At 41.0% G+C, this 25,167-nt stretch overlaps 1 long non-coding RNA gene across 1 annotated transcript in view; it reads left to right on the top strand.

The window, feature by feature from the left end:
• Positions 1 to 24,104, top strand: part of LOC121402900 — a 29,257-nt gene extending 5,153 nt beyond the window's left edge. The window contains exons 3-4 of the long non-coding RNA XR_005966851.1: positions 14,382 to 14,568; positions 23,626 to 24,104. This is a non-coding gene — a long non-coding RNA (uncharacterized LOC121402900). The remainder of the gene's footprint in view (positions 1 to 14,381; positions 14,569 to 23,625) is intronic.
• Positions 24,105 to 25,167: the final 1,063 nt, after the last annotated feature.

Raw genomic sequence — 25,167 nt, 5'->3', positions numbered from 1 at the left:
TAGGGCTTGCAATCTAACATGCACCACCCTTAAGCCAACTTTACTAATTAACAAGAAATGTGGCTTATAGTATAGGAGAGCTCAGTATTGATCTCCACTTCCCCTCCGGACAGGTGAGGCATGACTCCGCCCCCAGTATATACTAAAGGTAAAGATACCTCATTTCTAACCCAGATCAGGGTGGTGGGTCCCCAGGCAAAGACCCCGTTATTTATTGTCCAACATGCAGCATTCCATCTGTAGTCAACACTCTCACAGTCTTCAGCGGACAACAGGGTGCTGGGAGTTGTAGTACTGTAGTAATAATATCAAGTGTTACTGTTCCACTTACTTGCCTGAAAAATAAAAGTGGGGCTATGTAGAATTTTTTTTACTGCAAACGACTGTGGCTCTGTGGGGCAGCCACTTCTGCTACTGCCCCTCCCCCAAGAAAAGCGAAATAGTTACCCATTTAAAGAGCTTGATGCTAGAGATGAGCAGGCAAGGGTTAATAGTTTCATGGGCAGAATTCACAACAACATCATTTGTTATGGGGAGAGAAACATATAATAATAATATTCCCCTTCTCCAACTGGGACTGAGGGGAAAATCCTTTCTGACTTCTCCTGCGCTACAACCTTCAAAATAAAAGCAAACTCCCTGCCAAGACTTCCAATATCCCTACAGTCTCCACTTTCGTACAAGTTCCCCATAACCATCAAAAAAGAGATAAATCCCGCTCCTTTATCAGGTGGAAAGCACCGATATTCCATTTCACTTCTGGTCCCGACCCCTCAAATAATATAGCAGTAGGACGCTGATTAAAAGACCAGGAGAACTGACTTCTACTACATTGTTTCATGAGTCAGAACCAGAGAAAAGCTAAACAGATCCAGCTTTCAATTACTCCATTGAAAAAGCATTTGGGGATGTTAATAATAAATATCAACTTGGGCAAAGTTTGCCTCATCCGGTAACGCATAGCAACCACCCTATTACTAGGTGTTACTGGTCCAGGGCGAGTGAGAATAATGAAAACAATATCTGATTGGTTGATGCGAGTTACTGGATCGTTTAGGGATGTCCAGTAGTCAGAGGGATGTTGGTAGCTGCAGTTTAACAAGAGCTTCCAGACCCGGATGTTCATGTTACAATAATTAGGGATGCACTGAAACCAGGATTCGGTTTGGGATTCAGCCAGGATTCTGCCTTTTTCAGCAGGATTCGGATTCGGCCGAATCCTTCTGCCCGGCCGAACCGAATTTGCATATGCAAATTAGGGGCAGGGAGGGAAATCACATGACTTTTTGTCACTAAACAAGGAAGTAAATAATGTTTCCCCCTTCCCATCCCCAATTTGCATATGCAAATTAGGATTCGGTTCGGTATTCGGGCAAATATTTAGAAAAGGATTCGGGGGTTCGGCCGAATCCAAAATAGTGGATTCGGTGCATTCCCTACATCTGGCAGGAATATATGTCTTGTCTGCTACTAAAAAATGCCTTACCCTTTAAACAAAACAGGGATTGTTTGTCCATATATTGCAATATATTTAAGCTGAACAACTACGTCAGAGTCATCCCATATCTTGCCAGTCCTATGCTCAATTTTCAATGATTTATCAAGAATTCTATTGCTTCATTATACATTTTACAAAGTTTTACCTGCAACTTACTAGCTGGGATGACTTTGATGTAGTTGGGCAGCTTAAATATATTGCAATATATGGACAAACAATCCCTGTTTTGTTTAAAGGGTAAGGCATTTTTCAGTAGCAGTATGCACAAAATGCCTCTGTATTAAATATATTGATAATGGGTTGAGTGCAGAGGACTCTTGTATTTTTTTATATATATATATATATATATATATATATATATATATATATATATATATATATATATATATATATATATATATATATATATATATATATATCTACAGTTTAAGGTCCCTAACACATTCACAGACCCTAGTATCTATCAGCCTGATTGACTCAGATCAATGTATTACAGGGTAACACATCAAAGAGACAATTCTCCCAAATTATTTCGGGGAAGGAAACAAATAGCAGTTTGTCTCTCTCTAAAGACATATTGTGCCACTCCCAGCCCTTAAATTCCATTCCATTCCATGGAGATTTATAACTGCTTTAGGCATAAGATAATACCTTCCCGGGGTCATACTTACAGAGATTATATATGGATTAATCTACCCCCTACTGTATACGATAAGGCTATTAGAAGTCACTGAGGGGTTGTTCTGTGACCATATAAAGGCACAAGGCTGCAGGCTGAGTTATACAAGGAACTCTGAGTATCACTCATGTATTATAAGGGATAATGTACCCCCTACTGTAAATGATAAGGATATTAGAAGTCACTGAGGGGTTGTTCTGTGACCATATAAAGGCACAAGGCTGCAGGCTGAGTTATACAGGGAACTCTGAGTCTCACTCATGTATTATAAGGGATAATGTACCCCCTACTGTAAATGATAAGGATATTAGAAGTCACTGAGGGGTTGTTCTGTGACCATATAAAGGCACAAGGCTGCAGGCTGAGTTATACAGGGAACTCTGAGTATCACTCATGTATTATAATGGATAATGTACCCCCTACTGTAAATGATAAGGATATTAGAAGTCACTGAGGGGTTGTTCTGTGACCATATAAAGGCACAAGGCTGCAGGCTGAGTTATACAAGGAACTCTGAGTATCACTCATGTATTATAATGGATAATGTACCCCCTACTGTAAATGATAAGGATATTAGAAGTCACTGAGGGGTTGTTCTGTGACCATATAAAGGCACAAGGCTGCAGGCTGAGTTATACAGGGAACTCTGAGTATCACTCATGTATTATAAGGGATAATGTACCCCTTCTGTAAATGATAAGGATATTAGAAGTCACTGAGGGGTTCTGTGACCATATAAAGGCACAAGGCTGCAGGCTGAGTTATACAGGGAACTCTGAGTATCACTCATGTATTATAAGGGATAATATACCCCCTACTGTAAATATTAAGGATATTAGAAGTCACTGAGGGGTTGTTCTGTGACCATATAAAGGCACAAGGCTGCAGGCTGAGTTATACAGGGAACTCTGAGTATCACTCATGTATTATAAGGGATAATGTACCCCCTACTGTAAATGATAAGGATATTAGAAGTCACTGAGGGGTTCTGTGACCATATAAAGGCACAAGGCTGCAGGCTGAGTTATACAGGGAACTCTGAGTATCACTCATGTATTATAAGGGATAATGTACCCCCTACTGTAAATGATAAGGATATTAGAAGTCACTGAGGGGTTGTTCTGTGACCACATTAAAGCACAGGCTGGATTATACATGTCATAACACTCCCCATTGACTTAACATATCCTTATGATATTCATTAGGGGGTCGTATCTTATCCCATATAATGCATGTGTGGCATTTTGGACAAAGTAAACGGAATATTTAGTAATATGAGTCTCTGTTTGAAGTCAGGTGACCTGTGCCTCACGCTTTCATTGAGGTCATGGGACACTGCAATCCTGTAGCTGGGGCTGAACTACAACACCCTTAAGCCCGTCTGCCGGTCTTATCTATCACAACATGTTTAAACTGCGGCATAAATGAAAATTAGTGGATTTTAAAGCAATCATGTGTTACCCCTTCCTTAAAATAATAGTCAGGGTCCCTAGGATTCGGCTGTAGTTGAACTGCCACTCCCAGCAGCTCCTCCTACCCTTCAGCTGTTGGCAAATACTGGGACTTGTATCATATCAGAGAGAATTTACATGAAACTGACACTCATCTACTCAATGCCAATTATAAACCTTAAAGGGGAAGTATTATATGTGAATACTTTATTTTACAGTGTTAATGTTTTTCTCTGATTCCCGGTATTTTAGTAAAAATAAATCCTCAGTGTTTGTGTAATTTAAATTATGCATTTATATTACATACAGACGCCCCCCGCGACACCTGCAGGAATCTGAGCAATGGCAAAGCCAGTCTCTGTGACTTATCCCTGTAAGAGCCCGTGTGTCCTCAGGGGGTGATCATGGGCATTACTGAGGTGCTTGAGTCACTTGTTCTACTGAGGGGCAGTCAATTTCAGAGCCGACTCATGCACAGAAATTAAACAGATGCCGGAGTGAGACTTTATGTTAATTAATATACACACACAGACAGTACATGATATCTCCCCTTTAACTGCTAAACAGAAAGGCATGCTGGGAGCTTGTCTAATGAAGATTCAGAGTGACATCTGGGGGTCATAAAATAAACTATGGCAGCATAGCATATGTACTAAGCACAATTCAGCAGGAACAATCCCTAAGTTTGCTCATAGTCTGTACAGAGAGAGCCCATAAAACTATGGCAGCATAGGTATTCCCTGTACTAAGCAAAATTCAGCAGGAACAGCCCCTAAGTTTTCTCATAGTCTGTACAGAGAGATCCCATAAAACTATGGCAGCATAGGTATTCCCTGTACTAAGCACAATTCAGCAGGAACAGTCCCTAAGTTTTCTCATAGTCTGTACAGAGAGAGCCCATAAAACTATGGCAGCATAGGTATTCCCTGTACTAAGCACAATTCAGCAGGAACAGCCCCTAAGTTTTCTCATAGTCTGTACAGAGAGATCCCATAAAACTATGACAGCATAGGTATTCCCTGTACTAAGCACAATTCAGCAGGAACAGCCCCTAAGTTTGCTCATAGTCTGTACAGAGAGATCCCATAAAACTATAGCAGCATAGGTATTCCCCTGTACTAAGCACAATTCAGCAGGAACAGCCCCTAAGTTTGCTCATATTCTGTACAGAGAGATCCCATAAAACTATGGCAGCATAGGTATTCAATTCAGCAGGAACAGTCCCTAAGTTTGCTCATAGTCTGTACAGAGAGATCCCATAAAACTATGACAGCATAGATATTCCCTGTACAAAGCACAATTCAGCAGGAACAGCCCCCTAAGTTTGCTCATAGTCTGTACAGAGAGATCCCATAAAACTATGGCAGCATAGGTATTCAATTCAGCAGGAACAGTCCCTAAGTTTGCTCATAGTCTGTACAGAGAGATCCCATAAAACTATGACAGCATAGGTATTCCCGGTACTAAGCACAATTCAGCAGGAACAGACCCCTAAATTTGCTCATAGTCTGTAGAGATGAGTACAATCTGGGTGATTTGATGCTCCTATTCAACCTATGACCTTTTCTAGCTAATAATCTTGGTTGCCAATATGTCCGGCTGTTGGGCACCGGCAGGAGAAACCAAAACTCCAGAGGGCTCCAGATCCATTAGGAATTTGAATGGTTTCAGTGGTATGAGCCGTGGGCTGTGCTGAGAGACAGAAGAAGAGAGGGTTAAGTTGTTCTCACTTTGGACCAAACTCCTTCCCTTAGAAGTGTAATTGAGATGCCGGCTTCACACCTCACTAAATATTCCAGACTTACACGGATTTGGGCATCTTGGGTTTTACATGCAGAATAAAATGTGTCTGTTTTGTATGTGACATCCTGTATAAAGTGCAGCCCAAACAGCAGTTGCACCAGGACGGGGGGAGTAGGAACCAGCAGTGCACTGGGGATGGGGGGAGTTACGGCTGATCAATCGCAGGCGGAGGAAGGTTTCAAATGTATCAAAGTCTCCAGGCTTAAAAATAGCCCCCCCCCCCGTACCATGTGTTGTTTATTTGGAGAGTCTGGTTGTACTTTTGTACTGGTTTGGCAGCTGCTATAGCTTAACCTATAGAGAGGGGCTTCTGGGGCTGGACTGGGGGTGAAGAAAGGATAGCCCCCCATCTCAGTATTATAGGAGAAATGTAACATCAAATGAACACAAGAGAGTGTTCCGGTTCCCGTGTGCCGGTGCAGCCGCCTCTGATGAATTGTAGACAAAGTGCAAAGTGCAGGGACAAGGAATTAAATGTCGTCCCCAGGGGGCACCACTTCCATGTTCACCTTAGCACAGGGCTGCCATCATTAACTTTTAACTTTTACTATGTTATAGAATAGCTAAATGTAAGCAACTTTTCAATAGCTATAGTTTTTGACAAATTTACCTTCTTCTTCTGACTCTTTCCAGCTTTTAAATGGGGGTCACTGACCCCATTTAAAACAAATGCTCTGTAAGGCTACACATTTATAGTTATTGCTACTTTTTATTACTCCTCTTTCTATTCAGGCCTCTCCTATTTGTATTCTAGTCTCATATTCAAATCTGCGCATGGTTGCTAGGGTATTTTGGACCATAGCAACCAGATGGCTGAATTTGCAAACTGGAGAGCTGCTGAATAAAAAGCTAAATAACTCAAAAAAACACAAATAATAAAAAATGAAAACCAATTGCAAACTGTCTCAGAATATCCCTCTCTACATCATACTAAAAGTTAATTTAAAGGTGAACATTGGCTAACTGGGAGGAAGGACCTACCAATAAGTAGAATGGGGCCCCAATGACCACACCCCTGACCTACCTGAGCCCTGCAATATTTTGCCACCTGCCCAAACCTCACCACTCACTACAAGCCCCGCCCCATTTGCAGCCAGTGATTTACGCTTCAACATTTCTTGCATTCTCCTCTAACCAGAAGCCTTTGTCCCAGCCCACCCATTTTTTTCTCCATTCACCTTTTCCATCCCATTTCCCAGCCCCACACATCATAACCCCGCCTTCAAGTGACATCATGGCCTGCCCCAAAGTCCAGTATTAGGTAAGAAAAAAATGTTGCAACCCTACCTACAAATTTCTAATTTACTGATAGGCTACATGTTGACCAAGATCTGATCTCTGATTGGCTATATGTTGGCCACACATTGTGAATATTTTAAGGCTGTGATTGGCTATGTGTTGAGCTAGCCATATGAATATTCTGATCTCCGATTGACTACATGTTGGTTGCGCCATATGATTGTTCTGATCTCTGATCGGCTATATTTTGGTAGCGCCTTATAAATGTACTGATCTCTAAATGGCTACTTGTTGGTAGCACCTTATGTATGTACTGATCTCTGATTGGCTACTTGTTGGTAGCACCTTATGTATGTACTGATCTCTGATTGGCTACTTGTTGGTAGCACCTTATGTATGTACTGATCTCTGATTGGCTACTTGTTGGTAGCACCTTATGTATGTACTGATCTCTGATTGGCTACTTGTTGGTAGCGCTTATTGAATGTACTGATCTCAGATTGGCTACTTGTTGGTAGCGCCTCATGAATGTTCTGATCTCTGATTGGCTACTTGTTTGTAGAGCCTTATGAACGTATTGATATCTGATTGGCTGATATGTTGCTCACGCCTTCTGAATGTTTTATTGCTCTGATTGGCTGCAGGGTGGTCTAATCGTGAGCTTTGCCATTCTAAGTGCTGATATACAGGAGATCAGTTAGCTTTGCTGCTCTATAAATTTAATTAATTTAGTACTTTAATTAACAAGACAGTATATTTAGGTGATTATTGTAATTACCCTTTTGAATATTCCATTTAACTTTACGCATTAAATTCCGAGACTGTATCCTTTTCCATTTATATTGGTGTAATGGCCCCTTTAAGCAGATGAAGATATTTACCCCTACAGGTATGCAGTCATTTAACGACCATATTAAACCTTCGGCGCAGGAGCCTTGTAAAACACTGTGTGCATGTTTAGCACTATATAAAAGAACTTTATATTTTCATATAAAAACACTTTTCCCCCCTGTAAGCCCATAAACTCGCCCCATCTAATTAGTCGCCGGCAGCCATTCTTATGAGAGCTGAGAGCGGAGGCGTAAAAAGCAACTATCTCTTGCCGCTGTAAAATTAACTTTTATTATGATACAGACAGGTTGCAATTGGTCTTCATTGTAAAAACCTATTGCTCTGCAAGGCAACAGCTTTATTGTTATTATTACTTTTTCATTGCTTATCTTTCTACTCAGGCCCTTATTCATATTCCCGTCTCTCATTCATCACACTGCCAGGTTGCTAGGATAAATAAGAGCCTAGCAACCAGAGATATACCTGAAATACCAGGAGCTGCTGAACAAAATGCTCAATAATAGAGATGTGCGGGTTGAGTTTCCAATGACCAGACCCGGACCCCGACCTCCCTCAATCAGTGCCGCCCGTGCCCAACGTCCCCCTTCCTTTTATAGACTTGCGCCAACCCGCCCGCCAATGATGTAACAAAAGGGGCGGGGCGAGCAGGCGAGTGCTGGAAAAAAACGGAAGCCGGCAGTGTAAGGTCGTGGGGGGGGGGGGAGAGCAGGCAGTAGAGCTCAACCCGGACCCGCCCACGACCCACAAAACGGGGAGCGAGGTTGGCCCGAACAACACTACTAAATAACTGAAAACTCGCAATAAAAATGAAGACCAATTACTAAAAGTTAAACTGGGTTTTCATCTTTAAATTAACGTTTAGTATGATGTAGAGAGTGATATTCTGAGACAGTTTGCAATTGGTTTTCATTTTTTTATTATTTGCGGTTTTTAGCTTTTTATTCAGCAGCTCTCTAGTTTGCAATTCCAGCAGTCTGGTTGCTAGGGTCCAAATTACCCTAGCAACCATGCCTTGCTTTGTATAAGAGACTGGACTATGAAAAGGGGAGAGGCCTGAATAGAAAGAGGAGTAATAAAAAGTAGCAATAACAATACATGTGTAGCCTTAAAGAACAGTAGTGTTTAGATGGGGTCAGCGACCCCCGCTTGAAAGATGGAAAGATAGATAAGAAGAAAAATTATAAAAAAGAAAACATGAAGACCAATTGAAAAGTTGCTTAGAATTAGCAATTCTATAACATACTAAAAGTTGACTTAAAGGTGAACCAACCCTTTAAAACGATTGTAATCGGGGTTTCCAGGCTGGGTATTTGGGAATCTCTGCACAGAGACTGGGGATGAAAGGGCCGAGGTGTTGATTATCGGAGTTCCCTTTAATTCGCCCGTGCTAATACTCATTTGGGGGACGAGCTTCCGAGGGCCGACGCTGTGACAGCCCTGTCATCCCACCATTATGAGCACCTGTCTGTCAGAGCCGGGCCAGATTTATAGGGTGACAGATTTTAATAAAAAACACACCCCCTCCCCACATTCTGCATTAAGAGATTTTGGGCAGAGCAGCCTGGTGCGGCCGTAAATCTCTTTCACAACTAATAACTCAGGCGTAAGCCTCGCAGTCTTTTCTTTTTCCTTTCATATATATATATTTATTGTATGGCGGCTGTCCAAATGAGGGCTCTACCCATGGCACTCATTAGAAAACGAAATTACAAGGCAATCAATATGTATTAATTATAGGAGCATAATCGATGCGGTCATTGCGTCTAACAGCAGCCGTACGGAGGGGCAGATCATAGCAATCTATTTACTTTACTACATACCTCTCAACATTTTGGAAATAAAAAGAGGGACAAAAAGGTTTTGACCACACCCATTTTTTGTGGCCACACCCCCTAATTACCATGTTCATTTTACAAAATTTGGCAGGTTATGAAACTTTGAACACGTTTCTGTGTTTTTTTTCAGTTATTACAGTTTTGCTAATGAAGGTGACTTGCCCTTTAAGCTGTGAGTCTAACATCTCCCAAGAGACCTGTTACAATTACTTATTTGCTTTTCTCAAAATTGTTACAAAAGTATCTTATCTGCAGCTGTGGCTGTTCTGGGCTCTCTGCCGAAAGCCAATTAAGTTAGAAACAGTGTTTCTTTTTCGGGCTGCAGAGAAAATCGGGACTTTCCAGTACAAACGAGGGACTGCGGGTTGAGCTATCAAAAGAGGAACTGTCCCTCCGAATACGGGACATTTGTGAGGTATGTCATTACCATTCCCATTCTTTAATATCATCACTGTTGTTTTAACAGGAACGAACATGGCATGAACTTTATTAAAGGGAAATATACTCCCCTTTTGCATTAGCTCATTCAGAAAGGGTTATTTAGAAAAAGAGCATAAACACTGTCTGAAGTAGGGATGCCCCGAATCCAGGATTTGGTAGGGGATTCAGCCAGGATACGGCCTTTTTCAGAAGGATTTGTATTCGACCGAATCCTTCTGCCCGGCCAACCCGAATCCTAATTTGAATATGCTGACTCTTTCATATGGGGGTCACTGACCTCAACTAAAAAAAATCCTCTGTAAGGCTACAAATGTATTGTTATTGCTCCTTTTTTTATGCAATCCCTCTCCTATTCATATTTCAGTCTCTTATTCAAATCAATGCATGGTTGCTAGGGTAATTTGGAACCTAGCGACCAGATGGCTGAAATTGCAAACTGGAGAGCTGCTGAATAAAAAGCTAAATAAGTCAAAAACCACAAATGATAAAAAATGAAAACCAATTGCAAATTGAATTTGCAGAATATCCCTCTCTACATCATACTCACAGTTACTTTAAAGGTGAACAATGCCTTTAAAGTGATGGATTCTGGGACTTGAAATCTCTCTGCTTTCCCAAGAATCTGTGCACCCAACACTACAGAAAGCAGACGGACTTCAAGTCCCAGAATTCATATATGTATGTGTATACAGTATACATATATAATATATTTATTTTGGAAAGCTAAGATGGCCTTTTATGCACATTTTCTATATAAGCCCTAGCTCATGTCAAAAGAGGGGTTTATTCCAAAAGAGAGCATTTAGTCCAAGTACTAACTATATATATATATATATGTGTGTGTGTGTGTATACTGTATATATATATTTATATATATATATATAATTATATATATAATATATAAATATTTATATATATTTATACATATATACAGTGTATATATATATATATAGAGAGAGAGAGAGAGAGAGAGAGAGAGAGAGAGAGAGAGAGAGAGAGAGTGTACTTGGACTAAATGATCTGCCCATATAATTAAAGGGAATAATGTATATGTATATATATATATTCCGCTAAAGAAAATCAGATTCTTCCCCTTCCTGGGACATAAAAAGAACATAGAAAATGTAGAGCTATAGATATAAACAATATATGTTCAATATGTTCAATAAACAGGCTACATTTGCTACTCTTCATTATCAGGGGTAATGCCTGTCCCCTTGCTAGTGTGTTCTCTCTATAAGATATCCCTGCCCACCTTCTTGTGGCTAGGAAAGGGTTACTGTTGGTTTAAAGGACCAATTTCCATTCTGCAAAATGTCTGAGAGGACAAGCCACTTCCTTGGCCCCCCTTTAGGTTCCCCAAACTGACAAGGCTATTTTTGTGGGGAGCCGGGTGTCTGTTTGAAGCGAGGAGTCTGGGTAATCGATCAAGGCCAGCCTGGGTTTGCAGGGGATAAATCCCAAATTAAGCTTAAACCACTGACCATTGGAGAAAGTCCTCGCAAGGGCCATAAATTACAGGAACTGCTTTCTTTAACCCTGCTAATTAACCTCTCCCTTGACGGCTGAGAGGTGTGACAAGCAGTGGTAGTGGATTAGCCCTCGACCAATTTATGTGCCCAGAAAGAATAAAAAAAAATAATGAAAGAAAGGCAAAAAAAAAAAAAAAAAAAAAGATTTTAGGGCTTTTGGAGTCGGCTGTAAGATGTGGAGCAAGGTACCCACAAAGGGACCAAGCGATCTGGGGCCAATAAATCATCTCTATAATCACCTGTATGCATCTGAAGCTATTTACAAAGCACAGGATTTTCAGCACTTAGAAGATTTAGGGGCCCCTTGACTTTCTAGCAGCCCAGGAGAAGCAAAAAGTAATGAGGCCTCGCTTAAAGGGGCAGACTGCAGTTTTTACTGCCTGTAGGAGACTGACTGATAGGGCTAAATATATGTCTTTTGTGTCATTTCTAATTCTCCAGTTGCAGTAATTCTATTTACTTTACTATGATCCGGAATGCTTGAGACCTGGGGTATTCCAGATTAGGAGGTCTTTTTTTTAAAGGGGGTGTTCACCTTTAAATGAACTGTTAGTATGATGCAGAGAGCGATATTCTGAGACAATTTGCAATTGGTTTTCATTTTTTATTATTTGTGTTTTTTGGGTTATTTAGCTTTTTATTCAGCAGCTCTCCAGTTTGCAGTTTCAGCAGTCTGGTTGCTAGGGCCCAAATTCCCCTAGCAACCATGCATTGATTTGAACAAGAGACTGGAATATGAATAGAAGAGGGACTGAATAGAAAGATGATTAATTAAAGGTAGCAATAACTAATACATTTGTAGTCTTACAGAGCATTTGCTTTTTAGATGGGGTCAGTGACCCCTATTCTAAAGCTGGAAAGAGTCAGAAGAAGGCAAATCATTCAAAAATGATAAAAAGGAAAAAATGAAGACCAATGGAAAAGTTGTTTAGAATTGGTCATTCTATAACATACCAAAAGTGAATTTAAATGTGAACTGTTAGGAGTTCTGTTATCCAGAATCCTTGAGACCTGGGGCATTCCAGATTATGGACACAGATGCCTTAAGGAAACTCAGTATGAGGTTTATTTGCCACCTTCATGGATTCATACAGCTTGGTTATTTTCTTTCTTTTTTGGTATTAAATTAAAGGGGATATAAACCCAAAAATACAATATGGCCCAATGAAAAAAATATGGCCGAACCCCCAAATCCTTTGCGAAAGATTTGGCCGAATACCAAACCGATTCCGCATCCTAATTTGCATATGCAAATTAGGGGTGGGAAGGGGAAAACATTTTTACGTGATAAAAAATCACGCGATTTCCTTCCCCACCCCTAATTTGCATATGTAAATTAGGTTTTGGATCCAGTTGGGCCAGGCAGGAGGATTCAGAATCCTGGATTCAGTGCAACCCTAAATTTTTCATGTGTCCGTATTGGAAAGTTGCTTCGAACGGCATTCTCTTTTATGGGGTCAACTTCTTTTTTGGGGTTTCTATTCCGCTTTAAGGCATGAAACTCCAAATTACAGTAAAAATCCCTCCATATCTGTATTTGTTCCCTGGATAGCAACTTCAATCCATTGAATATTCCGCAGTGATGTACAATGAGCATTTAATTGACAATATGGGACAAATATGGCTTCTTAGGATTCAATGACTCGTTAGAATAAATGACCACCGATGTGCGAAGTCTTTGTTCCTAAGTGAATAGCAGGTTAGTGAAATCTAACACAAAATCCCCCTCTTGTGTTCACTGGAAACTGCTGAAAAGTGCGTGTGAGCCAGGAATGTCGGAGTGAATCTCAATTCTCTGGAGTGGCCCCCACACAGCCCAAAGGGGTTCAGCCCAGCCGTGGAAAAGAAGGCTTCACCCTACCTACTAAATGTGCAGCGCTGACCCACACCGCCGCCTTAGGCCCTTCACCTTAAAACTGGGAGATTTCTGAACAAAAACAGCTCGGAGCAATTCACATAAAGCAGATCCAAATGTGGAATATCAGGTTTCCCAGCTAAGCTTCGGCATGGGACCACAGGATGGGGTGCATTCTAAGGGGACTTGTCTCTCTCCAAACTCTTGCCTAAAACATCTTTAGTTGTTTAACCTCCCTAGAAATATACACAGCTCAGACTGGGTTATAGGTTCAGCCCCATTTATACTGATCAAACGCTAAGTGATTGGCTGGATGTTGCCTTTGAAAAAAACATAATTATTATTATTTTTTTTTAAAAATCATTTTGGGAAAGTTTAGTGTTGTGATTTCCAGATGTCGGTTTGTGTGACTCTGATAGGATCATTTTAATTCTCTGCATCTAGAACAGTGAAGGACAAGCAGTAATGTCTAGAGCGGGGATCCTCAACCTTTTGAACCCGTGAGCAACATTCAGAATTAAAAGGAGTTGGGGAGAAACAGTAGCATGAAAAATGTTCTTGGGGGGCCAAATAAGTGCTGTGATTGGCCATTTGGTGCACCTGGGTTTTATACAACCAAAACTTGCCCCCAAGCCTGGAATTCAAAAATAAGCACCTGTTTTGAGGCCACTGGGAGCAACATTAAAGGGGCTGGAGAACAATGTGTTGCTCACGAGCCACTGGTTGGGGATCACTGATCCAGAAGATACCTCCCATATCGGTCCAACTATCAGGCCAGGTAGGTGTCCAGCTACAATACTCAGACAACAAAGAACAAATTGTCAGCATTAAACCTGGGTCTGAAGTTGCTCATATTTTGAATATGATATGGAAAGGGGCAAACTTGGCAATGATGATGTGAAGTGGGCGCTATGACATCACCGCCTTTCATTTGGGCCAATTTCACCATCTTATTCCTCCTTTACTTTAAGGGAAAACAAGTGACCAAAGATGATCCACAATTGCATTTGACTGATTGGCTGATACAACTGGGTTCATACATCTCTAACCTTGAGCTAAGAGTGAGCCACACCAAAGGTTCAAGATTCAAGGTGGGGGGGGGGGTCTTGATTTGAGAAGGTTCAACAACAATTGGATTATATTATGTCTTGTTAAGGCATGTCCTATGTCTGCTCTAACCACACCTTCTTTCTTAGGAGATCCTTCAGGTCTGAAATACAGGACTGCTTCGTGGAAACCGGGACCATTAGGAGGTGTGAAAAACAGATGGAGCAAACTTCACCTACACTCGTGGTTGAGATGGCTTACCATGACCCAACATTGCATTCCATTTCATCAACTGGGGCCAACACTGACTGCCAAACATCATGGAGGAAAACCAAGGTAGGTTTTAGCTTTGATGACCTTTTTCTTCTTCCTTTTCACATTCAGTAGGTAGAATAAATGCTATAGCACACCTCCACTCTCGCAACTTTTTTTGTTTGAAAAGAAAGGTTACTTTTTATATTAGATTTCACATCCAAAACCCCATCGTTATGCTGTAATATTCAACTTCAAGGGGGGTTGCGGAACCAATAGAATGTTCTTCAATACCTTGGCCATTCATGAAAGCCTCGGTTTTTATGGCTGGATTTATTTCAAGTACGTTGAGTGGAGAGGGTTCATAGAAGCATTTAGCAACTGCTGAGTCTTTAGTCGTTCAGTTGAGTCAGTTTCTATTTCATCAAGGAGACAGTGAAAGCTTTTAATACGCCTTAGCTTCTTGGGGGCATACATGACCAAGTAGAAAAGCAGGCATATTAAATAATTGGGAGGTCCTGGTGTTGGGTGGTCCCTGGCTGCTTGGCAAGTGCCTTTCTTTCAGTCTCCTTCTTGGTCTTTTATATAAGTACAGTACAAATAATTCAGCAGACATTTTCGGCACCTCTATGATCACTTAAAAAGAACAGACAATTTATGCGTTTCATATTAGATTTAATGTTTTCTCCCAATATGTTTACTTTGCAAAGCAAAAGACAATGGGTCCTGCTAAGCCAAACACGAGAATATCACTGCCTCAGGAAAGTGGAGTATTGGTTAGGAAAGATGGACACCTTATACTATAATAGCTGAACATGATCTGTGGTCTCAGAAATGATTATGGAGCTGAAAACACACAATACTACTCCACGACTCCCACCTTTCATGATCAGGAACGACAACGATTCAATGAAAACAGAAGAAGTGAAACACCATCCATTGGCCTTCCTATGACAAAATCAAACTTTCAGTTTCAGAATGGAGAAGATGGAGTAGATGTCCATCTTTTCCAGAATGGAGAAGGTTGAGCAGACGCCCTCCTTCCTTATGTCTCAAAACACTGGAGACATTCCATCTTGAAAAATGCCCCAAATATTTAAAGTATTCCAAGAAGGCCAGGGTTGTCTAGCTAGTCTGTTGCTGGAGATGGCATAACCGAGCAGCCTTAAGTATAGTAACTCAATGCTTCTCTAGGACACCTTTAGCTGCTCTTAAATCTCTGGGACCAGTTGAGGGAAGGGTGGTTCTTCAATGGAGAACATTCTGCTGCCCTGTTACAGGAAGAGTCAAACTTACTATTCTGATACAAAAAGTTCTGTTTGTTACATAAGCTATTTTTTGGCTAGTGGGAGTGCCACCCAAAGAGAGGTGTGATCCCTAATTCATGAATTATTATTACATCGGTGGGGGCAGTCATAACTGTACTGAAGAAGAAATCTCAAATGAAGGCTCTTTTGCAGGGGACCCCAAAATAAGTTCTCATACTGTTTACTGTGGGTCTCCTAGATCCTTTTTTGTTAGTTGAAATAACTTCCTGCAGTAGACAATAGAAATTTAAAAAGGTCCATAATTAATTTGATAGAACCCCTTCTCTACACCCCTTCTCTAGAATCTTCTCACACCCCTCCCTAGTCAAACTCCCTTCATAGTTTAAAACGTTTCCCGTAGTCAGACCGGATTGGAATCCTAAAGAAGACCATTTGGGCTAAGTCACCGTAACAAAACTGTGAATATGCCTGTTAGTTCTGGCCATTAGGACTACATATGAGTCCATTTACCCTTCCAGCCCTCGGCTAAGAATCAGAATGAATGTCAAAGCATTTAATTTTACTCATCTTAGCATTTAATTCTGACATCCTCAACATGGGACTGAAATGTCTACCTGCCTTTGAAACAGGCCACAGCTTGGAGTACATGGAAACCATGAGTACAGCCATCCTTTGTTGGGGTGACCCTAGATAATCTTGAAAAAAGGGTTTAAGTGCCTTTGAATGACAGCAGTGATTGTTGGGCCGAAAACACTGGAATTTCTGTTTCATAACTTTGTTTCTGCATGCCGAAGGGTAGTAGTCACCACTCTGTTATGCCGAATTCAGATGTCTTCTTATGTTCCTCTGCTCACCTCTTCCTCCCTCCTGTGTTCTTTCTTAGTAAGGGACATTTTAAAAAATCTTTTTGAATATCTGCTTGTCAGTGGGGCACGAGCCATTGTAATCGTTTTTAGTTCCCGGTTTATCTGGGTGTAACCAACTTTGAAGGGGGAAGGGGTAAAACAGAATCTGTAGCTAATGAGTCCAACATAATTCTGAAAGGGTACACCTACCTGTAGCCCTCATAATGTTCTAAATGTGGACTAATCCTTTATCCAAACAATTAACCAGCAGGCAGGCAGTCCAATAGCACTCTCAATAGATTGACCAACCCATCTAACTCAATATTTAAAGGGTAGACCAACCGAAAATGAAAAATAGCACTAGAATGTTCAAAATTTAGACCATCCGGAAGCCATTTGATGTAATAGAACATTCAAAGGAAAAAGCAGTCTCTAAACATTCATTACAGTATAACTGGGGTTCCATGCTTTTTTTTTTTTACCGATGAGCAGGTTGAGATTTTTCTTGAAAAAAAAAAGATCCTATGGGCAGTAGTCCAGATGCACCAGGCCCTTAGCAAAAAACTGTCAGCAATACAAACAAGGGGGGCTCCAGGCACCTAGGAAATCCATTGGGCTGCAAATAGGAATTAAAAAACACTGTTTATTTAGATTAAATTAAAAAGTAGGCCTCTCCAATGGACCTATGGGTTTCGTGCTCTGTTGGCACTTAATCATGTAAACTGCCAGCCTGCAGAAGGCTCAGTTAGGCAGTAAGCTTGTGTCTTTATGCTGCCAGATATCGCCTGTAGCCAATGGGAACCAAAGAAGTCTCACCAGTCTAGACTAACTTGCAGCCAATCACAGCAGTAAAAATTTAACATTTCAAAAGTCAATCAACTGTGCAAAAGGTGCCCCTATAAAAATTGTACTGTTGACTGTATTTACCAGTCCTCTTCATACCATTCCATGGTTGGGTATGCTTTACTTTAACTGTACCAAGCTGTGAAATGCGTTGGTGCTTTATCATTTAACATTTATTATCAATTATCTCTATTATGTGGGATCCTTCCAGTGTTCCATGGTTTTCTCACATTCTCCCCACTTTCCCTTCAGACCACTGATGTTTGGCAGCTCCTTTCCCTCAACCTTTATCCTAACGTGTTGTGTTTCTGAAGCCCTGGAGGAACATGTCTCTGCCCAGGTTATGTTACGCCTCTCTGCTTCCTCGCTGGGCTCCGAGAAACCTTTGTTCTTTCTTCACAGAGGATAAGAAAAGCTTACAGCATAGTTTAACTATGCTGAATGGGTCGCTTAACGAATACAACATGTTGGGAGTTTCAAGCATTCATATTTCACAGGCAGAAGCAACGTCGGGAAGGCCAACCAAGCTTCAAAGGTAGCATGGCAGCTGCAAGTTAAACACCTTCAGAGCATGGACTTCCAACACTGGATATGGACCAGCTAGAGAGGACTTGGTCAATCCTCATGCCAATACCTTCCTTTTTCCCCCCAATCGTATCATGAAAATCTCTGAGCAATATTAATGTCTAGGATTGCCATGAGGATCTTTATGATCCATACAATGAGTAGAGGTGGGAAGATGGGAAGAAGGGCTTTCACAAAAATACAGTTTTATAAGATAACTTGTCTCAAATCAAGCTAAGCCAAGCCAACATCAATGACTTTCCAACAACTAACAGGATGGATGTATTATACACAACATTGGTACTGCCCATATATATATATACATATATTACACATGAAATTGATTGACACTGTATTTATCCTTCTGTGTGTTCTGGGTATTATATATGGAATTGGCACTGTATTTATCTGCTGTGTGTTCTGGGTATTATACATGGAATTGGCACAGTATTTATCCTGCTGTGTGTTCTGGGGTATTATATATGGAATTGGCACTGTATTTATCTGCTGTGTGTTCTGGGGTATTATACATGGAATTTGCACTGTATTTATCCTGCTGTGTGTTCTGGGGTATTATATATGGAATTGACACTGTATTTATCCTGCCATGTGTTCTGGGTATTATACATGGAATTGGCACTGTATTTATCTGCTGTGTGTTCTGGGATATTATATATGGAATTAGCACTGTATTTATCTGCTGTGTGTTCTGGGGTATTATACATGGAATTGGCACTGTATTTATCCTGTCGTGTGTTCTGGGGTATTATATATGGAATTGGCACTGTATTTATCCTGCTGTTAGTTCTGGGGTATTATACATGGAATTGGCACTGTATTTATCCTGCTGTGTGTTCTGGGGTATTATATATGGAATTGGCTCTGTATTTATCCTGCCGTGTGTTCTGGGGTATTATACATGGAATTGGTTCTGTATTTATCCTTCCGTGTTTTCTGGGGTATTATACATGGAATTGGTAAAGTATTTATGCTTCTGTGTTCTGGAGTATTATTCATGGCATTGGCTCTGGGATACTATTATGATGGAATCTCTGTAGACATGTAGTACAGGTATAAGATCCATAATCTGGAAACCTGTTATCCAGAAAGCTCTGAATTACAGGAAAGCCGTCTCGCATAGACTCCATTATAATCAATAATTTAATACTTTGAAAGGGATTTCTTTTTTCTCTCTAATAATGAAACAGTAGCTGGTACCTGACCCCAACTAAGATATAATTAATCCTTACTAAGGGCAAAACAATCCTACTGGGTTTATGTAAAGTTAGAATGATTTTTAGTAGACTTAAGGCATGGAGATCCAAATTATGGCAAGGTCCCCTATTCCAGAAAACTCCTGTTACTGAGGATTCTGGGTAATAGATTCCATACCTTTAAGTGATCAATGATAGCGACGACGGGGGTCTCATTTATAGTTCTGTATGATGCAAAATCATGCCCCTTAGTGCTGATTCAGATTGTGTTCAAGGCCTTGCTGTGCTCTGCACCCGTCCTTGTTGCCTGCCTTAGAAAGGGCCCCATAGCACCCAGAGCCTGCCAGCACTTAACTTCAGCGGTAGGTAGGTTGGGTGAGTACAGGTCTTTGTGCTCCGTTACAGTGAGAATGCAAAAGTGAAAAAAACATGGTTTGCCCCCATTTTTTGTGCATGGCACCATGCCCTTTACAGTGTAAATAAAGACCAATGGAACTGGCCTGGTAATAAGTAAAGCAGTGATATGGTGGGACCTGATGAGAAATTAGAGCCTAAAGAATTGTTTGCTCCATCTGTAGGTAGTGATATATTTTAAAGGGATCCTGTCATCAGAAAACATGTTTTTTTCAAGACGCATCCAGCAGAATTCTGAACTGAAATCCATTTCTCAAAAGAGCAAACAGATTTTTTTTTATTCAATTTTGAAATCTGACATGGGGCTAGACATTTTGTCAATTTCCCAGCTGCCCCATGTCATGTGACTTGTGCCTGCACTTTAGGAGAGAAATGCTTTCTGGCAGGCTGCTGTTTTTCCTTCTCAATGTAACTGAATGTGTCTCAGTGGGACATGGGTTTTTACTATTGAGTGTTGTTCTTAGATCTACCAGGCAGCTGTTATCTTGTGTTAGGGAGCTGTTATCTGGTTACCTTCCCATTGTTCTTTTGTTTGGCTGCTGGGGGGGGGAAAGGGAGGGGGTGATATCACTCCAACTTGCAGTACAGCAGTAAAGAGTGATTGAAGTTTATCAGAGCACAAGTCACATGACTTGGGGCAGCTGGGAAATTGACAATACGTCTAGCCCCATGTCAGATTTCAAAATTGAATATAAAAAAATCAGTTTGGTCTTTTGAGAAATGGATTTCAGTGCAGAATTCTGCTGGAAGAGCACTATTAACTGATTCATTTTGAAAAAAAAATGTTTTTTCCCATGACAGTATCCCTTTAATCATGGGATCAAGTGGAGCATTCCATTTTGTGCCTCTCCAAGTCTGTTTTGCCCTTGTTCCTCCTTCCATAAAGCACAAGGACAAACTCCCTGTCGGCTCTAACCCAACAGCAGCCCTGATCTGGATGAGTAGAGTTATAGAGAGGCAGTCTGTATGTTATCCCAGGACAGGACATCCGTCAGCCGCTGAAGGCCCGGGATAGAACTCTGAGCCCTGCAACTTTGAATGTGGATCAAACAAAAGTGAGAAACATTAACCTTGTCTCCTTTAGGATCCATCTAACGTTATGTACAGATTTTAACATCTGACACCGATACTGCCAGATCAGAATCCAAATGAATCATGCGGAGAGCAGAGAAACAGAACATACAGTGTGGGGAGAAGGATTGCTGGGTAATACTTGTTACAATTCTGGGATGAGGAGCAATCATTCCCCCACCGTCCCTGAGGGCATCCCATTTAATCCTGCAGATGTGCACCAGTTTATGGGGGATGATACAGCGCAGGCCCTTTATCCCCGAGGTGCACACCCGCATTAGGAACAGGAGACAACCTGTGAAATGAATATATACATCTTTTAAAGGGGAAATAAACCCCAGGAACTTGCTTATTCTTCTTCTCCAACTCCCTCAGAAATATACGACAAGAGGCCACGTCGGAAGGAAATGTACTATTTATTTGATATAAACAAACTGAAGCAGATCAGGCTGGTTTGCCCCAAACATTGAACTTAGCTAAAACACCAGCCTGTGGGGCCTGAAGATAATATCAGCCAGGCCAGGGGAGGGGTTGTGGGGGTCTCACTTAATTATAACCAGCTTGGAGATCCATGATAACCCTTGTCACAATACAATGGCAACTCCTATTTATATCCCTCCACATCCTGTTGAACCTTGAACTAATAAGATCTGTCTGTCAGGCCAGACTTCAAGTTCTCTCCTATGAGTCTTCTCAAGCCAGAAGAAGGCCTGTCAATATGGATGTCACCATGAGGCCTGAGTGCTTGCACAGGTGGATAGCTACTGGCAAGACTATTAAGGCAGGGAAAGTCCAGTTGCAAGATGACCAGATTTATCTCAGTGCTTAGTGAAGCTTTTTATTTACTTGCGTGTAATTGCCGATTATAGAAAGGGAAGCTTCTCATAATTTGAACCATAATGGCTCGTTGTTCTCTCTCTCCGATGGCCTCAAAGCTTCTGCAGCGAATTAATGGCACTATTAATCGGGGGCATGTGACCACTTAAGGGGGGAAAATGTGGATTTCTTTTGCTGAAATTCTAAACCGACTTCAGTGACCCATATCATGAGATAATGGAGGCAGGTCTAACATGGAAAGAAGATGGGGGGGGGTGCTGTGGTTTCGGAAATAGAATGGGACAGATAGCATCTGCATTTCAATTCAGGTTTGTAAAGAGCTGTCTTTATGGTGTCCACATTTGGGAGGCCCTTGTATACCTTTAATTTTTTGCAGAGGGGAAAAAAAACTCCATTGTGTCCTCCAGACTGGTCTAGTTTCTAGGAGTGGCCTTCAACCTTCTGCTTTTGAGGAAGGAAAGGAAAGCATTCCTTATATACGTTTGGCTTGAATTCTTCTTAGTTACTATGGGTTCCATTCTTCAGAGGGTATTTGTACTTATACTTGAGGGGCAGCTACCATAATGTTTGGTTAATTTAGGGCATACGCATGGTGAGATCCCTACACAGCACCATTTGTAGATTCTAATTGTGGTCCATGGTATTTAGAAGAGTTAGAGAAGAAGATGGAAGTAGTAACACTAAACTAGTGCTGTCCAATCTACAGAAATACAACTCCCAGCATCCTACCAATATCTAGGCAACCCAAGAATGCCTTGAAGCCCACGTTACAGAGGCTGGGAAGATATTGAGGGCTTGCAATCTTTAAGGCGACTATGATGAAGACACTGACGGCAATTGTATATCTTCTTTCAAACTCAATAAGCTTCATGTTGGTTTGTAGGCATTTGTATCTATATAACGATGAGATTTGTGGCAGAAATTTGCCCTCTTAGGAGAGGGTGGCGCTTTCCCAGGGTCTCGGGCAGAACTACTGGAAAGAACGGTTGCCTCATCCTGGCATTCAGTATTTGGAGAATGTGCCCTTCTGCAGGAGATAAAAGCTCAGACAGTCCAACATTCCCTGAAGCCATCAAAGTCTACGTTTAATTGAATTAAATATGATAGAGAAGTTCAGCCCCCTGAGACATGGGGCAATGGGTCGTTGCCAAGAGTAGCTGAGAAAATAAAAATGAAGATAGAGGTTACCAGTGCCTGTTTAGCTGGATTAACAACCCCATCTATTGGAGGAGATGCTGTCAGCTGGGATACAATGGTCTGGCCTGTTAAAATGTTTAGTATCATGCCAAAGCATTTTTGATGAGAATGGTGATAAATATTAGAATAATGATGGAATTAAATTGAATAGGGGGAACCTTTTTCCTTAAAATGTTAGTGTTTGCAATTGAGAAACAGGGGCATCATGACTTCTAATATCCTTATCATTTACAGTAGGGGGTACTTTATTCCTTATAATACATGAGTGATACTCAGAGTTCCCTGTATAACTCAGCCTGCAGCCTTGTGCCTTTATATGGTCACAGAACAACCCCTCAGTGACTTCTAATATCCTTATCATTTACAGTAGGGGGTACATTATCCCTTATAATACATGAGCGATACTCAGAGTTCCCTGTATAACTCAGCCTGCAGCCTTGTGCCTTTATATGGTCACAGAACAAACCCTCAGTGACTTCTAATATCCTTATCATTTACAGTAGGGGGTACATTATCCCTTATAATACATGAGTGATACTCAGAGTTCCCTGTATAACTCAGCCTGCAGCCTTGTGCCTTTATATGGTCACAGAACAACCCCTCAGTGACTTCTAATATCCTTATCATTTACAGTAGGGGGTACATTATCCCTTATAATACATGAGTGATACTCAGAGTTCCCTGTATAACTCAGCCTGCAGCCTTGTGCCTTTATATGGTCACAGAACAACCTCTCAGTGACTTCTAATATCCTTATCATTTACAGTAGGGGGTACAGTAACCCTTATACTATATGAGTGATAGTCAGACCTGCAAACCCATGGTAAAGTGCTGCTTAAGGATCATGGGATTACTTTCCCTGGTAATAACTATTATTTTGCTTTCTAGGTTTAAAAAGAGAACATAAATAATGAGAGTTCATGGCAGAACAAGGGGAAGAAAGAGACAATTAGAAGAGCCTCTGCCTGATTAAACTGATGTGAGACTCTCTGGAACAGGCTGTCCTTACGCAACTGGCACATCAGAGGGCGAATGATCAACTGAGACATTCTTGGCAATTTACTGATTGCTGTTCTTCTGAGGTTATAAACGGGCTAAATGTGCCGGTACCACATGTACGGTTAGATCTGGCTCCCAAGAGCAGGAATGAATCACACACCAAAACAGCGCACCAAGAGGGGCTCCTCCTTCTAAATTTATATTGTTTTTCATTACTTCCCTCTGAGTCCCAATTATAATAAAGTCACATACGTGCCTCCCAGGTTTAAAAACAATATCTGTTTTTTACTTACAATGAAAATAAAGTTATGGGCTGTTTTGGCCTTTCTAATAAAGGGGAACCTCTCATGAAAACCGAACTGCATTGTGTTTTATTGAATGTTACAATAAGGGGCCGATTCACTAACTTCGAGTAGGAGAAGGATTCGAAGGTAAAAAACTTCGAATTTCTAAGTTTTTTTTGGGCTACTTCGACCATCGAATGGGCTACTTCGACCTTCGACTACGACTACGAATCGAACTATTCGAAGTAAAAATCGTTCGACTATTAGACCATTCGATAGTCGAAGTACTGTCTCTTTAAAAAAAACTTTGACCCCCTAGTTCGCCATCTAAAAGCTACCGAAGTCAATGTTAGCCTATGGGGAAGGTCCCCATAGGCTTGGCTAACTTTTTTTGGTCGAAGGATATTCCTTCGATCGTTGGATTAAAATCCTTTGAATCGTTCGATTCGAAGGATTTTATCGTTTAATCGAAGGAATTATCCTTCGATCGTTCGATGGAACTATCTGCGCTAAATCCTTTGACTTCGATATTCGAAGTAGAAGGATTTTAATTCCTAGTCGAATATCGAGGGTTAATTAACCCTCGATATTCGACCCATAGTGAATCGGCCCCTAAGTGTATTTGTTAAACATATAAACAATTATATGCACTATGCGGCCAAAAGTATGGGGGTACCTCAATGTCCAACATCTCATTCCCAAACCAAGAGAGTTAATATGAAGTTGCTCCTCCCTTTGCTGCTATAACTACCCCAGCTCTTCTGGGAAGGTTCCCGCTAGATGTTGGAACATTTTTACTGGGAGTTGCTTCCATTCAGCCACAAGAGGTTGGGCACTGATGTTGGGGATCAAAGTCGGGGTTCCAATTCATCCTTCAGAAGTTCAGTTGGGTTGAAGTCAGGTCATTATGCATTCAAGTGTTCTCCTGGCATTGGGCAAACCAAGACTTGCCCATCATACTGCCAGATAGTTAAGTCTAATGACATGACCTTAATACCCATTCCATCTGGAATAAATATATTTAGAGCATATTAATTTCTTGTTATTCTTGGACTTTTATCTATTACCTGCTTAATACCGAGACCAAAGATGGGTACAATATCTACTCTTTTAGGGAACGCTTACACTTAAAGCTAGTTGGAGAAGA

The sequence above is a fragment of the Xenopus laevis genome, chromosome 4L, assembly GCF_017654675.1.
Source record: "Xenopus laevis strain J_2021 chromosome 4L, Xenopus_laevis_v10.1, whole genome shotgun sequence".
Lineage (NCBI taxonomy): Eukaryota > Metazoa > Chordata > Amphibia > Anura > Pipidae > Xenopus > Xenopus laevis.
The sequence above is the reverse complement of the archived record's forward strand: the minus strand, read 5'-3'. Positions and strand labels throughout refer to the sequence as shown.